Here is a 14,800-nt window from a genome sequence, read left to right as displayed (position 1 = left end):
AATCATATGTCACACAATCAGTTTTCTTTTAACGAGTTGCATTTTAATCTGTAACATTAGTCCACATTCTGAATCAGCCCTGATATGTTGTCTGGCTTTACAACATTCTGCAGCAGCGCGAGTTGGATCTTTTTTTCGTACCCGTGGTTGTGCTTGTTAAACTGATAACAGTGCAGCAGCCTTCCACACCAAAGGCCTTCCCTCACCAAACATGAATGGAGTGATATACAAAAGTTATTAAAACAAAAAAGACTATAGTATCAGTAGTCTTTAGGGTATTTCACATAGTAAAGCTTTAGCCATTTTATTATTTTAATAAGCAAATTATAAGCTGTAAACAATTTATTAAACCTATGGCAAAAACCAACAAACCATACCACAAACTACCAAATATACCGAGTACCAAACCATACCAAAAACTACCAAACCATAGCAAGAAGTACCAAACCATAGCAAAAACTACCAAATATACCAAGGACTACCAAACCATACCACAAACTACCATATATACCAAGAACTACCAAACCGTACCAGAAAATTACCCAATATAGCAAGAAGTACCAAACCATAGCAAAAACTACCAAAAACTATACCAAGAAGTACCAAACCATAGCAAAAACTACCAAAAACTATACCAAGAAGTACCAAACCATAGCAAAAACTACCAAAAACTATACCAAGAAGTACCAAACCATACCAAAAACTACCAAATATCAAGAACTACCAAACCCTACAAAAACTAGCCAATATAGCAAGAAGTACCAAACCATACTAAAAACTACCAGACCATACCAGAAACTACCAAACCATACAAAGAGCTATCAAACCTCACCACAAACCACCAAACCAGACCAAATACCACCAAACTGTACCAAAAACTACCAAGAACTGTCAAATCATACCAATCCAACCAGATCAAGCAATCCTTACCAGACCAAAACCGAAGTTAGCTAACAGGTTTCTGAGCAGAAAGCATGTTTATTTTCTCTGGTTTAGGCAGGTTTCTGTGTGGTGTCACCACTGCTGTGCTGAAACGGGTTTCAGGGGAAATGTGCCCGGGTAATGATTAAGAGGATCCTCAGTCTATCAGTGTGAGGATCAGCCTGCAGTCTGTTTTTTCTATGCACACTCAAAACATGGTGAGACGGTGTGGTTGTAGCGTGGGAAAGCGATCTGCCAAATCTGTAAAATAGGGTTTTGCTGAACTGTTGTTTTAAGACTACAATGTTTGTGCTTGTGTGTGTTTTGTTTTTCAGCTAAGGTGACTCTGTATTGTGTGGACCGCAATGTCACTACTTGTGGTGATGTAAGGACAACAAGTTCTAAGCTTCTCTTCTGCGCCAGAGCCATTATGAGTGTTAGTCCGTTCCTCGCCTGTCCAGTAAGTCACCATCAACTTTTGACTGGACTGTGTTTCCCTAAATTTCTCAGTAGTGATGGTCAGTTCCTGTGCTGTAGTTGGTGCTGTGGGCTGCTGTTGACTGGTCAGGGAGAGTGGCTCATTATAGTGAAATATTATTTTGCTGCTAAAAACCGAAGTAAAACATACTTCATTAGTCTGGAAAAGCACTAAACTAGTTCTTCTGTCGACTGTCTGCTTCACTGAAATGCAGCAAAAGTACTTTTACCCTGCACAACCACCTAAAAAGGAAGCGTCTACTGCTTTGATGCCTTTCTTTAACTGTTGTAAATGATGTCTGGTTGACTGTTTCTTTGAGGTTCTAGTTTATAAATGAATAGGTGTGAAACCTTTAGCTAGCACATGCCTCCACTGTAGAAGGTCCAGTGTTTACCAGAGTTTCTCAGTCTCAGTCCTGAAGTTCCCACGTTCTGCACGTCACACTTGAGTTCAGAAAGGGCTGAAAATAAGCTGATTAGTTAGATAAGTTTTTGTAAGCTGCCAAAAAACTAACTTATCATATTAAAGGGAAATTCCACTGATTTCCCAACATTTCTGCAATAATTGAGTGTTTGAGATGTAAACAGGGTGACTCAGAGTGGTTTGGTGTGAAATGGTTCTTTGTAGAGACTCAGATTTCTTTAAGGTGGTTGTGATAGGAACTTGGATTTGACATGTCTGCAACACAAACATAGCCATTTATTTGTTATGATCAATGCTGACAATGGTACAGTAGTGGTAAATGTGAAAATAATGTTTCTTCCAGGGACTATTTTGCCTCACAACACCCTGCATGTATCCCTCCACCATGAATAGATGTTAAAGTCCTTCTCAAAACTACCATAAAACTCTCAAGCAGTGAATTCATAACCATGTCATGTAGTAACTTTCTGTGAGGGAGCTTTTAGAGGTGGACGTCTGGTTCCTATGACCAACACTGTCAACAATTCCGACTCAAAGTTTCTCTAGAACAGAGCGTTTCACACCAAACCACTCTGAACGACTTTGTTTAAACCTGGTCCATTTAATTATGCAGGAGTAACATAGACCAGTGGAATTTGCCCTTAAGGACTAATCAGGTTAATTTAGAGGAAAACAGTCCTGCTTTGGCAATAATGCACATCTTTCAGGGAAAATCATTTCCCTGAAGTGTCATTTCCCTGAAGTGTCCTCTTCGTATGAAGAGCAGGTTTCGTAGGCGTTTGACGAACATGAAGCGTTTCAGATAGATACATATAAAGCATTAGCGCTGAGCTGCTTTTTTCTTACCTAATTGATAAGCAACAGAGGGAAATTCAGTTTTCACTAATAGTAGCAGTAAATTGAAGTAGTCAATGATTATATTAATTAGCATTTTGTTTTAATACAAAGAAGTTCTCAGATGTGCCCCAGTCTTTAATATTCTTCATGGTGTCTCTCTCTCTCTCTCTCTCTCTCTCTCTCTCTCTCTCTCATGAACTTCATAAAGGATGATACTGGTGGACCCATTCTGAGGAGAGAAGGCGCTGCTGATGTTGTATATGGAGTGAAAATCTCTGATGACAAGTTCATGGACGTCTGTGCTGATCCTATTAGGCAGTGGATTCATGAGACCATTAATGAAGTGTAAACCAGCTGGATCTGGTTCCCTGATGAACGACTCTAGAAGACGATGCCATGACAGGCATAATGGCTGTGTCTCATTTAAAAAGCCGTCCAGGCTGACACACTCCTTATAACTTCATGAATGAATGGGCGGGGCTAAACTGCTCCAGGCTGAATAGGCAGATATATGTAAATATGCTATTTTTCATGATGTCACAAAGGTACCGAATTCAAAACAGACTGTTTTTGAAGCTTAGGTTCCATATCAGGAGCAAAATGGCTATTTTGGCTATGTTCACACAGCAGGTAAAAGTGGCACAAATCCAGTTTCTTCTTCATATGTGGCATAGATGTGTGTCTGTGTGGCAGTGTGAGCAGATAAACACACTGAATCTGACATTTTCAATTCCGATTTGAGACGCTTTCATATGTGGTACTGAAATCCGATATGTATACAAAAGTGCAGCAATGCGACTCAGTCTGAACTGCCAGATCAGAATTCGTGCAACTTTTACGTCAATCTAACTCGACTTCCGCCATCATTAACACTGCTGAGACTCATAAACATTAGGGCTGTTGTTTCTGTTCTAAAAAACTGAAAGGTATTTATCACAACTGCTTGAAGCGTTCAAAGAGATTTCTAAAGAAGTGTCCGAACGTGGCCGCAGGAGAACGAGGCTGCAGCATCAAAGAACAGTTAAAAGTCTGAAAGCAAAGTTTAAAGAATCAGAGGAGGCGAACCAAAGAAGAACACATTCTGGGTGATGAGCCCAGCTGTCAGTCAGTGAAGCTTCATGATGGCTCCTGTGATGCTGGTGAAGATGAAGCTGATCCTCCGGGAGCGACTGGCGTTCGTTGGCAGTCGTGATTGTTTACCTCTGGATGAGCTGTGAAGCAGCGTGAAGCTCTGTTCTTTTGTGCATGTGGGTCAGTTTAGGAGCTGATCTGTTCAGACTGATGTCGCATACAGTTCACATTTAAAAGATAATGTGAACAGCCAAACAAACAGGTTTGGTGAGAAAATCAGATTTGGCCTGCTTTTACCTGTGAACGTAGACTTTGAAACATCAAAGAGCCCACGTCATGGAAAAATGAATTTTATTGAAATAAAAGAGTTTGATGTTAAATGTAAACATTGTAAACACTTGAAAACATACCATTGATTCCCCAGTACGTACAGCCCTTGTATTAAAACTAAGCTGCCGGTTTGGAATTCACTGTATTAGTGATGTAACAAAAAACACCGTATTTACATATGTCCATCTATTCAGCCTACAGCAGTTTAGCTCCACCCACTTACACTGAAGATGTAAGGAGCGTTTCAGCCAGGGCTGCCAATCAGAATGGAGATAATTTACATACATCAGTCTTAAAGACAAGGTAACAAGAACAGCCTGTTGAATTCTAAGGAATAACGTTTGGAAAATGGTTATGTACCAATTAATTATGACTGATTTTGGTACATACAACCCACTTCCCATGCCTTTTTTCCCTCTGAGCTCTACTTAAGACATTTGTAAGACATTTTGATGGGCCTTTAAAAAATGAACAGGTTTCATTACTTATTACAGACTAGCATTCAACTGATAAAATGGCCCCTTTTTATGTTTCTCTCGCAGCTTATCTTACCCACTCGTTTTCAGGAAAATCGTGCGCTTACGTAACATTTACATTGCTTTCCTGCTTTTGGAGGAACAGAACAGAGCTCATTTACATATTTACACCTACATGTGTCTTCTGAGTTTTTATATGGAAAGTTGATGATTGTATAATAAAGAGAAATATGAAAAATATGTTTTTTCTGGGGACTATCACCGTAAACCCATTACAAAATTGCATAAAATTACATTTTAGGCCAAAACTTTACCTCACAACGAACAGAAAACTGTGTCTCAGGCATCAGGCAACGTCTTCATAAGCATTTCATGTATGGCTTAAGTTCCACACCATGATTCCTCCCTCACAGAAGATACATTTGCACTGCTCAAAGTCAGTTCCGGTCAGGTCTGAGCAGTGATCCTTGCTGAGGACTTTAACATCCAGGCACCTCAGGTCCTTTAACACCCTGACCTAAAACCTAAACACTGCTAAATGAACTTCAGGATCTCAAACCCTTCAGGATCTCTACTCTGAAAATGGAAAGTCTGCTCATCAAGACAAAACATAAACAAACCATGAACTGATCGGCTAACAGGTTGAGAGAACTAGCTACGCGTTTTACACATTTAAAGCACTGTAAGAATCTCACAGCAGACTATAAACGTGGTTCTACTGACTGATTGTTCCAGCCGGCTAGCAGTGTTCACACAGACTTATACAGCTCACTGTTCTCCACCTCATGGATTAGCTTCTTTAACTGTGTTGTGGTGAAAGGTGGCTGGTTTGACCACAGTTTTTAACAGGGAATGTCAGCATGATGCTAGTTTTCCCAAGCTGTCAGCTGATCAGTGCATACTTTGTTCATATGATTGGCTGTTTGTCATAAATGTCACTCTTTCATTTAAAGTGTATCTAAATCTGGATTAAAAATAATCTGAGTATCTACACCTGGTTTGATCACAGTCTGAGTATCTAAACCTGGATTAATCACAGTCTGAGTATCTAAATCTGGATTAAAGATAATCTGAGTATCTACACCAGGTTTGATCCAAATCTGAGTATTTAAACCTAGATTAATCACAGCCTGCATATCTAAACCCGGATTAAAGACAATCTGAGTATCTAAACCTGGTTTGATCCAAATCTGAGTATCTAAACCTGGGTTAATCACAGTTTGAGTGTCTAAACCTGGATTAATCACAGCCTGAGCATTGTTGGCTCTAAGTCATTATCACTTGACTTCCAATTCTTCAGAAAAAAACTTACCTGAGTGCGAAATTAACAGTGTATTATTTTAATCATGTTCCTGATCATCTTTTGGTTTAGTTAATATTAGTAAAAGGGCTCTCTGTGGGTGCCACTGAAAAAATGAACCACATTTGTAGCATCAAAGAAAACATAAATGTGTCACAAAATTCATCTTCGATCATCCTTGGTTTATTATTTGTGGAAATATCAAATCTATAAGGTAAATAGAAACACTGTGTCTATTATTTACATCAACATCTGAAAGGTTGACCTGTTAGACCGTCTTGCCCCTGCGCATCAATGCATTTCAGATGAGCTTAAGCCCAGAGAATTCGGCGGCGTTTCTGGATGCTGTTGACATATGGCTTCCACTGTGAATTAAGTTGTGTTTGTGGATCCTGTGATGAACAGTGTTTATTGACAAACATTTGGCAAAGTATTCCAGAGCCCATGCGGTGATAGCCATTACAGAATCATGCTGGTTTTTAATGCAGTGCGTACTTTTTTGGATTCTCTGAATCTTATGATAATATTATGCACTGAAGTGAAATACCTAAATACCTGAAATCTTTGAAACTGCTTGTTGTTAATTTTTTATTGTATATTAATGATTTAGAAGTAGCTTGTTCATACAACCTTTGATAATGCGGCATTGTTAGTATCTCACAAAGATAAAACTGAGGTAGAAAATAGATTAAGTATTGAGCTTCAAAAAGTTTCAATGTGGTTGGTTGACAATACATTGTCCCTTCATTTAGGATGAATGGAGGTAATCCTGTTTGGCTCTTGAGGTGGACTAAAGAGTTCAGAGGGTTTACTGTGAAGGTAGGTCAGTTTCTAACAAATCAACAGTAAATTATTGAGATTGTGTTTTAGATAATCAGTGATCAGGAGATGCAAACGGCTCACAAAGCATTAAAATTGGACTAGAAAAGACAGTTTCTAGCCAGTTTTAGGCATTTTAATTGGTAGATACAGCTGCAGATATGTGGAATAGACATCCTGCTTCTCTTTAACAATTACAAGTTAAGAAGAGTTTCAATTTTCTTTTGTAGAAATGGCTGCTAAATATGTGACATTGTGATTCGGTATGACTTTATAGTAATTTTCACTCACTGTTTCTGCCTGACTTACAGTCTTGATATATTTTATGAGGACGACAATGGTCCTCATACTAATAAAGTTAAACATTTTGTCTTTGTGCTGTTTTCTTTTAAATGCTTTGTTTTCTGATTTTTATATTAATCCTGAGAAAATTAATAACTTGTACTTAACTTGACTGTTTTGCCAGGAAATTGAATTAATGAATGGCTGGTCATTCACTTTTGCACAGTACAGAATGTGCAAGCAGTTTACAAAATGGTGAAACCAAGATTCAGCACTATTTGGTGACTAGCGCCATCTGCTGGACAAAAACTACACTGAATATTTAGAAGTATTGTTTGAATGCATTTGTAGTGGACATTTGTAGATTAAGACTTTAGTAATATCTTGTTGATTTATCATAGCAGGAGTGAAGCCTTAGACTACACACTTACACACAAAACACATTTACTAAACTTTCCAAGCTGGTCCTGTTTATTGCTTTACATAAATGTAGCCGTCAGTTACAGTGTGCCTTTCAAAGAAACAGTTCAGTTCATAAAAAGTCAATATCCACCAGTTAGAAGCAGAAAAAATGACATCATGCCTATTTCATCATACTCTCGCTTCAGGAGGACAGTGGTTTTCAAACCAGCCCTCGGGACCCTTCAGACATTCCACATGTTTGCTCCATCCCAGCTCTTAACACACACTAACCAAGCTGTTAAAGGGCCCATATCTTGCATTTTTGAGATAAAAGGGTTTGATGTAGTATGTAAACACTGTTAAAGGGCCCATCTCCTAATTTCCATGTATACGTTTGGTCTACTTTTGTGTGGTTTTATGTGCCAAAATCAATCATAATTCATTTGTACATGACCATTTTCCAACCTTTATTCCTTAAAATTCAACAGGCTTTTATATGTAAAGACTGATACATGTAAACAACCTCCATTCTGATTGGCTGCCCTGGCTGAAACACTCCTTACATCTTCAGTATGAGTGGGCGGGGCTAAACTGCTGTAGTTTCAGTATAAGGACTGTATGTACTGGGGAGTGAATGGTATGCTTTGAAGCTCTAACAATGTTTACATACTACATCAAACTCTTTTTTATTTCATATTTTCCATGATGTGGGCTCTTTAATGTTAATGTTTAATGTTTGCTCCGTTCAGTCCATATATGGAACCTAAGCTGCAAAAACAGCCTGTTTTGAATTCAGTGCTTTTGTGACGACACAAAAACTAACATATTTACATGTAGCCGCCCATTCAGCCCACAGCAGTTTAGTCCCTCCTATTCATTCATGAAGTTATAAGAAGTGTTTCAGTCTGGGCTGCTTTTTATATGAGGCGCAGCCAATCAGAACAGAGCTCATTTACATAGACACTATATGGACAACCGTATTGGGACACCCCTCCTAATTATTGAGTTCAGGTGTTTCAGCCCCACGCATTGCTAACAGGTGGATAAAATTAAGCACATAGTCTTGAAGTCTCCATAGACAAACACTTGCAGTAGAATGAGTCGTACTGAAGAGCTGAGTGACTTTAAACATGACATCATAGGATGATATGGGGCTGTTTTTCAGGGGTTGGTCTAGAACCCTTAGTTCCAGTGAAGGGGAAATCTTAATGCTTCAGCAAACCAAGACATTTTGGATAACTGTACACTTCCAACTGTGTGGAACAGTTTGGGGAAGAACCTTTTCTGTTCCAGCATGACTGAGCCTCAGTGCACAAAGCAGCTCCATAAAGGCCTGACTGGGGTGAGTTTGGTGTGGAAGAACTTGACTGACCCTCACAGAGCCCTGACCTCAACCCCATCACACACCTTTGGGATGAACTAGAACAGAGATTGTGAGCCAGGCTTCATACCTGGGATTCATAAAAGCTTCTTGTGTAATGTGAAGATGTCCCAATACTTTTGTCCATATAGTGTATCAGTCTTAAAGGCACAGTAACAAAAACAGCCTGTTTAATTTAAAGATGTTATAAAGAGGTTGTAAACATGAATGGACTGTTTTTGGTTAATAAAACCACACCGATGTCATAAATCCACTTCAGGGAACAGAATAAAAGACATGTGAAATGTAGGATATGAGCCTGAATACCTGGTACAGGTGTACTGGGAGCTGGATTAAAGGAAACATGAGAGCTGGTACGAGATCTGCTGGTTTAAGGCATTGTGAGAGCCAGTTAGCAGAGGCAATGTACAGTCCTTAGTGAAATACAGCATAATAAGGTCTATAATAGCATCGTCTTCTAGAGTCGTTCATCAGGGAACCAGATCCAGCTGGTTTACACTTCATTAATGGTCTCATTAATCCACTGTCTGACAGGATCAGCACAGACGTCCATGAAGTTGTTGACAGAGATTTCAACTCCATATACAACATCAGCAGAGCCTTCTGTCCTCAGAATGGGTCCACCAGTGTCAGTCTTCATGAAGTATATGAGAGAGAGAGAGAGAGAGAGAGAAGAGAGAGAGAGAGAGAGAGGGAGAAAGAAATGGTAAGATACACCATAAGCTTTTATTGGTGATTAATACAATGGCAAATGATTTTTCCCAAAGTAGGACTGTCACTAATATTGGCATTGATATTTACACATGATATTGTTTTCCTCTACATTAACCTCTTTAGATTTTAAAGCTAGTCCCACAGATTTTATTTTATTTCAGCATAATTAAATGTTTAAGAGTTAAATTATAATAATTAATAATAAAATGTAAACAGAGTCATTCAGAGCGGTTTGGTGTGAAATGCTCTGTTCTAGCGAAACTTACTGAGTCAGAATTGTTCACAGTGGTGGTGATAGGAACCAGACGTCCACTTCTAAAAGCTCCCTCAAGGACAGTTATTACATGAAATGGTTATGAATTCACTGCCTGATAGTTTTGGCCTTTAAAAGTGGTGATGACTTACTGGACAAAAGCGGAATGGTTCAACACTTTTAATGGGTGGGGCGTAGAAGAAAAGCTCAGAAGTTTTAGTGACGCTACGGTCCACACAAAGTGGACGCACCTTATCTGGAAAAAAAAAAACACACACAAAAACAAATATTTCAGTCTTAAAGCAACAGTTCAGCACAAACACCATCTGAGCACGTTTTTTGGTGTCCACAGAATAAAGGAGCCATAAAACCCGACTGCACACTAAGGATCCCGTTTCAGCACAGCAGGTTTTGAGGTGACACCACAGAGTTTTGGAAAGGTTTGGTAGTTCTGGGTGTGGTTTGACAATTTGTGGTACAGTTTAGCAGTTTTTGGTGTGGTTTGGCAGTTTTGGTAATTTTGGTATGGTTTGGTAGTTTTTGGTATGGTTTAGTAGTTCTGGGTAAGGTTTGGCAGTTTCTGATATGATTTGGCAGTTTTGAGTGTGGTTTGGCAGTTTTTGTTATGGTTTGGCAGATTATGGTACGGTTTGGTAGTTTTGAGTGTGGTTTGGCAGTTTCTGGTATGGTTTGGCAGTTTTTGTTATGGTTTGGCAGATTATGGTACGGTTTGGTAGTTCTGGGTAAGGTTTGGCAGTTTTTGGTATGGTTTGGTAGTTTTGAGTGTGGTTTGGCAGTTTCTGATATGGTTTGGCAGTTTTTGGTGTGGTTTGGCAGATTATGGTATGGTTTGGTAGTTCTGGGTATGGTTTGGCAGTTTATGGTATGGTTTGGTAGTTTTGGTATGGTTGGTATTGTATGGCCACGTATAATTTACCTATGAATGTTGTTGTATCCTCTGAATTATTAGGTCGTTAAGAAGCTGAAATATGAATTTTCCTAAATGCGAGCGAACATGAGTATGCGATTTTCCTCAAAAAGAAATGCTGCTCAGACCCTGAGCTCCTAATATGGCCTGTCGGCTTCTTTCCTGACTACAGAATCTGACAACGTCACACATCTGTTAGTAAATAACTGTGTTTTGATCACAGTTATGATGCCCCCAGCAATTTTCTTACACTATTCTAACATCTGCACACCTGGCCGCTCATATAGGCCTTGATAATTGTCAGATCTGAGTAGAAGAAACACGGTTTCTCACCTGTATTTGAATCGTACTGCGTGTAATGACAATTGACTCCAACAAGCTTCTCTCCAATTTTTGGACGAGTGCAATAAGACGCTGGAAACTGGGCCGTGACGATGTTACTCACAGGCACAGGAAGTTTGACCAGCATGATATTATCAGCATCTGAGTCTTCATTTTTGAATTTCCTTATGTTGTCATGTGGAATCACTTGATTTTCACCAGGACGGGAGCTGAATTTCACTTTTAAAGGTTTTCTAGAGAGAGAAGCACAAAACAGACATAGAGTAAAGACACTGATTTTGTTTGAACTGTGTAACCAATTATAAGAAGATGAACACTAATAACTTTAGCAATTCAAAACTATACACACTTTCAAGCAGAGGTGTATAGGTTCAGGTTCAAGTCCTCCCAAAGATTTTCTTCCAAGTATTTAAAAACTACACTGGTATTCAAAAACAATAACAGTATTTCAACATTCTGATGTGTCAAATTCTATTCGATGTCTGAATGGCTAAATAAACACATTTCTATTATAGTGCCACACTGGCCACACTGCCATGGGAGCGCAGGAGGGATGGCCCTCTTGGGAGGCGCCACACTCATGGTAGGAGAGCACTACGAATGGCCAGGATAACAGGCAGGTCACTTCTAGCCTTGCATAGTCCATGTTTGTCCTAAACATACTCGAAATGATAGTTACAGATGCAACCGTGGTTATGTGAGTAGTGATACAGTTCTTACCTGCTGTGGCCACAACAATCGTGGAATCACACAATCTGGTTAGCACACAAGCTAACCAGATAGCTCCGTCTAGCAGGCCCTGTTAGCCGGTGACTAAGCTATGTCCCTGGGTGATGAACCAGGGGTCACTGTAGCACCAATGCTCACCAAGTCTCTGTTAACCCATAGGCTACACTCTAATCCTTACGCGGAGCTATTGGGACAGCCCTACGCTGTCCCAAAGACCACAGAACAGGTTCAATTTTGCCTGTAAGTCATTCAAAGTCTCTCAGAACTTAGTTATTATAATTATTGTTATTTATAATCTGTACTGCGGTGTGTGGCACTGTTTGGATCCTTAGCCTGCTGGCTAAGCTAATGCTAGGTTAGCCGATTAGGCTGCACATCCGAACACTACAAAACAGGTTAATTTCACCTTTCTGCTTTTCCGCCATTACCACTAACCAGCAGCTTTCTACTGGTCTTCAGTGCTATTTAATATTTTGCAGTTGTTTAATTCTGAGATAACACAGGGCCAGACGGTGTGAGGCCCAATCTCACATCCCCATCCTCATTTCACTTTCCAATGACCCTCAGGCAGAGTTAGCAAGTTAGCACATTTTCATTGTCATGCAAGCCATTCTGGTTAACTGTGAAACTTGAAATTTGGCCTAATTCTAGAGTTTTGTCTGCATCGACCAAATCAGACTTAAAAACAAGCTAAAACCAGGTGGCAGTACACATGTATTGGCTTGTACTACCAGTGCATTATACCACATTACACCACATGTCACTAAATTGAAACAGAAGTGTATGTTTTATGATTCACCCACACTTTCTGTCCACTGTACCAGAAGTTTGTCGCAGAGTAACAGTCTCCCAGCACTCAGAACCCATTGTTCGTGTATTAGAGTCCCACTGCAGACCCGGAACGGCTCAGCAAACCCGAGTAAAGGAAGAATGTCTGCATCATCCAGCAACTGCTGAGCCAAACGCACGTGGTACGGATGATCCGTGACGCTGCACCCCCGGTCAGGATGCTTACACACATAGGACACGGCACCTGGTAAACACATTCAACAGTCAATTGCTTATTATCCTTATCGCTTATGATCCTTATTATCTCTATTATTATTTTATACCATTTTACATTGTGAGAACTACTCATGAGTGGAGCATCATCACTTAAAACCAGGGCTCAGCCCGTTTTTTGGGCATGATTAGCTAACCGTACTCGGGGCTACAGAACCATTTAGTGGGATGATCTACTGACGTAGCTATTTACTGATTGATTCTATGTCTATGCCAGTATTGTGCCACAGCGTCCTGCTGCATTATTTCAAACCCTAAAACAATCAGATGAGTTCAGTTTGTTTACACAGATGCCAAATAAATGAAAGCAGTGCACTATTTTAAATCCACCATTCCTTAAACATCAAAGCTCCAGCAGCACTGCTGTGTCTGATCCACTCAGACCAGCACAACACACACTAACACACCACCACCACGTCAGTGTCACTGCAGTGCTGACAATGACCCACAACCCAAATAGTACCTGCTCTGGGAGGGTCTATGGGGGTCCTGACCACTGAAGAACAAGGTAAAAGGGGGCTAACAAAGTATCAGAGAAACAGATGGACTACAGTCTGTAACTGTAGAACTACAAAGTGCACCTATATAGTAAGTGGAGCTGATAAAGTGGACAATGAGCGTAGAAACAAGGAGGTGGTCAGAATGTTACGCCTGATCTGTGTAATTCACTGTTGTCAGGAACAAAACCTCGCATCTCCAAAATGGTAACTTTACAGGAGAACGAAAAAAACCTACTTTACTTTTAATGTAAGTCAATGGAACCAGAATTTTTTCCAAGTCATTTTGAGTCGTTTCTTTTGGTCCATTCACCGTGAAATTTACATACATTGTAAATTGATTTCATCAAAAACTGCAAAACGACAAAAATAAAGATATAAGGTTTTGTTCGGACAAAAGCGATATACATGTATTTGTTACTTCCACTGCATGCTTCCTAATGAATACCAATGTATACATATATTATAAATTTGTTGGCTTATGTCCATATGTATGTCCATATGTGACTAATTTAAGTTGAATAAGGGAATCCTCATCAGTCAATGTGTCATATATTTGAAATCCACATATTGCCAAATTTCACATTTCTGCATGGGAGGAATGAAGTAAGTAGAACTGCAAAAGTGCGGAGGAGAAACGTTTCTACCATTTTAAGTCCTAAACCACGTTTTTATAACTGTCTACTGTCTGGAATTGATACTTGCTGCCAACACGTGTGTCTAAAGTGCTGCTCTGTGTCCAGATTCTTCTCTCTGTGGTGAACATAATAGCCAGAATCACGTCCTCAAGTAAGTGCACAGGTTGAGGAAGCCTGAGAGACGACGAGTTCACAACCATTTCTCTAAAGAGAATTACAGATCAATCGCTTTAAAATGAAGAATAATAGAGTGTTAAGCTGGTATTAAGATGCACATTCAAAGCATGTTCTGTACCTAATCAGGCAATAATCTTACCTGTTGCCAAAAACAGAAGATGCAGAAAAGTGAACGTCTCCATTCTGCTCCTCTTGAGTTTTGCTGAAGAAGAAAATGACACAGGATAAATTCCCATCATGCCTGATTTCTCCTCAGTCACATGATTATGAGTAAGTAAAAAAGTCCCTGGCAAGGTTGAGGAGTCAGGGTTGGCTCAGAAGGACAGTTTTCCATTCTCTCTTCTGTGGTGGCTGAAGTGACAAGAACGCCTGTTTTTTTGAGGTTAGTAACTGTCCGTAAGGCAGCAGCAGAACTTGTTTTACCAGCGCTTACTATTGGCCGAGGCTGCCGAGTTTAGTCCAGCCTCAGGAAGAGTCAGCTAATGGATGAGGCCCAGCTCAGCGCAAGCACATATTGGCTATCTGGGCCAACTGTGTTGCATATGAAGAAAAGGGATTTGGGCACCGTTTACCTGCTGAGCAACCGTTGCCTTCGTGTCTAGTCCAGGCATTGCCAACCCAAATGTTAGGAAGAGCTGTTTTGTCCTTTCAACAAAAATCAAACTACCTTGGGAGTCACAACATTTTATGTCCGTTTTACCATTTTGGGTGTAAATACGTCTCAGTATGTGCTGATGTGC

General features: G+C 39.9%; 1 long non-coding RNA gene across 1 annotated transcript; it reads right to left on the bottom strand.

The window, feature by feature from the left end:
• Window positions 1–8,800: 8,800 nt before the first annotated feature.
• On the bottom strand, window positions 8,801–14,284 carry LOC118820302. The gene is made up of 5 exons (XR_005008246.1): window positions 14,200–14,284; window positions 12,490–12,719; window positions 10,949–11,190; window positions 9,840–9,943; window positions 8,801–9,354 (listed from the first exon to the last, which is right to left on the bottom strand). It is a non-coding gene; the product is annotated as an uncharacterized LOC118820302 (long non-coding RNA).
• Window positions 14,285–14,800: the final 516 nt, after the last annotated feature.

This window comes from Colossoma macropomum, unplaced genomic scaffold (genome assembly GCF_904425465.1).
Source record: "Colossoma macropomum unplaced genomic scaffold, Colossoma_macropomum, whole genome shotgun sequence".
In the NCBI taxonomy this organism is placed as follows: Eukaryota; Metazoa; Chordata; class Actinopteri; order Characiformes; family Serrasalmidae; genus Colossoma; species Colossoma macropomum.
This window is presented reverse-complemented; position numbering and strand designations above follow the sequence as displayed.